Source organism: Heterocephalus glaber, unplaced genomic scaffold, assembly GCF_053883595.1.
Source record: "Heterocephalus glaber isolate CG9 unplaced genomic scaffold, H.glaber_assembly_v1.0 deba00001452, whole genome shotgun sequence".
In the NCBI taxonomy this organism is placed as follows: Eukaryota; Metazoa; Chordata; class Mammalia; order Rodentia; family Bathyergidae; genus Heterocephalus; species Heterocephalus glaber.
In genome coordinates, this window is record NW_028258302.1 from 23,303,092 (window position 1) to 23,306,673 (window position 3,582).

Sequence of the window (3,582 nt, forward strand, 5' to 3'; positions counted from 1 at the left end):
TAGGACAGGAGCTCCACTGTCTATGGATCTCTGAAGCAGGGGATATTCAAGCCAGGAGGGACCCCAAGAGGAATCTAGCCAGACTCCCTTGCCATCTTATAGGCAGACAGGGGAAACCAGATGGGAGAAGCAGAACTGGCGGGTGCCAGAACAATGGGCAGGCTTTCCAGGTTTGCTTTTAAAGGTGCTGCTGTCCAGTGTAGGTAAAATATGAGCCCCAACATTTAAATATATAAAATTTTTGTGGTAGTCACATTGAAGAAGGGCAAAAAGTAGGGCCGGGAATTCAGCTCAGTGGTTCCAGTGCCTGTCTCACAAGTCCGAGTTCGATCCCTGGCACCAAAAAAAAAAGGGGGGGGGGCAAAAAGAAAGAGATGAAACTAATTTTAGTACTACATTACCCCAAGATATACAAAATATCATTTCAACATGGAATCAACATAGCAGTTATTTTAGCCAGGTGTGGTAGCACAGCACTTGGGAGGCAGAGGCAGGAGGATTTTTGAATTCAAGGCCAGCCTGGACTGCAAAGTGAGACCCTATCTCAGGAAACCAAAATAAAATAAATTAATTTTAAAATGTAATTTCTTCTTATTGTGTGTATGTGTGTGTCTGTGGTGCTGGGGAATTAAACCCAGGAGCTCATACATGCTAGGCAAAGCACTCTACCACTGAGCTATATTCCCACTCATACTTTTTTTTTTTTGGTACCGGGGATCAAACTCCGGTCCTTGTTCTTGCGTCACAGGCGTTGAAACCACTGAGCTAAATCCCCGGCACTTTTTTTGTTTTGAGGAAACAGGGTCTTGCTGCGTAGTTCAGGCTGGTCTGAAACTTGATAAGTACCCCTGGACTCAAACTCCAATCCTCCTGCCTCGGTTTTCTGAGTAGCTGGGACTACAGGCATGTACCACTGTGCTCAGTTAAATGTAATAAAATTATGGAGCTGTTTTGCAGTTTTGAGTTTTTTGGTATTGGGAATTGAGGGCCTTTGCACTAAATTATATCCTCTATCCTTTTTCAGCTTTTTTTTTTTTTCCGGAGAGGGTCTAAATCCACAAATTGTCCAGGCTTGGCTCAAACTTGTGACCCTCCTGCCTCAGCTTCCAGAGTGCTGGGATCACAGAGGGGCACCCACGCCTGGCTTGGGTCTAATTTGAAAAATGCCTTTACTGAAAACCAGAAGAGGCCAAACGGCAAAGGCAGGTTGGCACCTGGAACCTACATTCCACAATCTGGGTGCAAACCGCTCAGCACAGAGCCGGGCACCTGCACCCGGAAGTGCACGAGGGATCAGTCCCCTTCCCCTTCTGCTCTCCAGGCTTTGCACCAAGCCACCGTGTCTCCGGAAAAGTTGCTCTATGAAACCGAAGTGAAATCCCAAGCATATTCTGGAGGCGGAAGTGCCGCTTCCAGGCTCCTGGTAGGTGCGCCTCGCCCTGTAGCATTTGTTACGTAAGCAGCTGCTGGCGCAGACACGCCTGGCCGAAAACCGGGGCGGAGGGACCAGCAGAGCGCCCATTTCAGTCCGAGAGTCGCCAGGCTTCCTTCCCAGGGCGAGGACCGCTGTGGGATCAGTCTTGCAGTCCCAGAAATCACTTGTGTCATCTGACAAGTAGGGCCAGTTCGAAGGTGTTAAACTCACAGCGCTTCTCTCCTTGCAGCACAACCTCAGGAAGAACCAGGGGTTTTTATTTGGTTTTTTTTTGTGCCAGGGACCGAACTCGGGACCTTGCGCTTGTGAGGCAGGAGGCAGAACCACTGAGGTAAATCCCCGGCCCGGCCCGGAAGAACCAGTTTTGGGAGCGCCACACCTAAGTAGGGTCAGATGATTCGAGGTGAGATTAGCATCCCATTGCATCAGTGTTTCTGACACGTCTTTTACACTGTTGTGTTTTTTTTTTTTGAAAGCATTATAATGGGGCAGGAGAAAGAGAGAGAGAGAACTCGCGGCTGAAATCTAAAAGCACTGTGGATAGAGTCCCTAATTGGCCACACAGGGAGTTTGGAGAATAAACACCCAGCCCACCACCTCAGCCTGACAAGCATCAGCCTGCCGGCTCGTGAAGGGGACTTCCTAGCATATTTAGGCAAAGTTCTTTCCTGCTCGATTCTACTTGTTTTATATCAAAGCACCAAGGTGTAATCTCAATCTTTTTTATTTTTAAATGCAAAGGCTATTAAGAGGAGCCTTTCTAAGGGTGCTCTTAGTCTGTCCTGACTTTTCTGAAATTCTCTGAAATGTAGCAGCTGATCGTTCATTTCCAAAGTTCTTCTACCTAAGTGCTCTTGGCTCCCCGGACCCACAGACTTTTGACTTTAATCAAATTGGGGCTTCTTGGAGTCTGTCTTCCTCGAGACATCTGCTGCCTCCCAATCCTCCTTCTTGGTGTAATAACTAATGAAGGGACGAGCTGCCAAAGTTCTAGAACTCCATCCACCTGCAGGAAGCTAATAAAGGAACTTCTGTGCTTACTGTGCCCCAGGAGGAAGGGAGATGGAAACAGCAGGCGAGACAGTTACACTGAGATGACCCTGTGGGGATGGGTGGAGTAGGAATAAAGCAAGTCTTTTTTGTCTTTCTCCCCCAATCCCAGGATGAGCAAACAGCTCCTGACAATTATCTTCCATGTGGCTTACCAGGCTCTGTGTGACCCCTGCCTTCTTCAGCCCTAGCTACTTTAATTTTCTTATTCCAGCTGCCCGGACATTTTCATACCAGGATCTCTGGAGTCCACATAGTTCCTCCCTGGCTGGGAATACTCTTTCTATGCTCTCCTGTGAGCTTTATCCTGCCTTTGAACTTCCCATAGGAACGCTTTCCCTGACCCCAGAATAGTATACTTTCTTGCCTCATAATGTTGCTACATAGGTATCACTTTGTAATACCGCTCACACTCGCAATACTTGTTTAATTAATCTTTCTCCTTACTGCACCTTCCCCTGGGGCAGAAATCTTGTTTCTCCGGTCTGTGTCCCCAGCATCTAGTACTGTGAGTCTCGCATGTGCTAAGTGAGGGCTTAGTAAATATGTCAAGAAATGAAAAATTTCCATCAGAACTAGCTTCAAGTGTATCTATGGCTCTCAAATTAAATACAAATGAATACATTCATATATTACACTTTTATATAACTGGACCGTGTAACAGCACCTTGCTACATTCAGGGGATTCATCCATAGGCATATAACTAGCCTCTCTCTGAATAGAGGAAGTTATTCAAATTGTATTCCACTTTCATTCCGATCGCTCAATTAGGGCACGTCCCTTGTTAGCTGCAGCGTGAGCGAAGTAACTATTTTCCAGCGAGTGTCCTCAGGTGACCTGTCTAGACACGCCCGTGGAAAAAAAAATCCAACGCTCTCCTGAACCCCAAAGACGACTCCGGCGCGCAGGACGTTCTGCGTGGAAGGCCCTGGGCGCGCTCTCGGGCCTGCGGAACGCGTAGGAGCAAGCAGGGCCAGGTCTGCGGCGTGGCGCCAGGCGCGGGGCTGAAGCACCGGTCCGCCGGCCCGCAGGGGGCGCGCGCGCCCCGGGACAAGCGCCGCCAGCCCCGCTGAGCGCTCGCTTGCCGCCCGGCCGC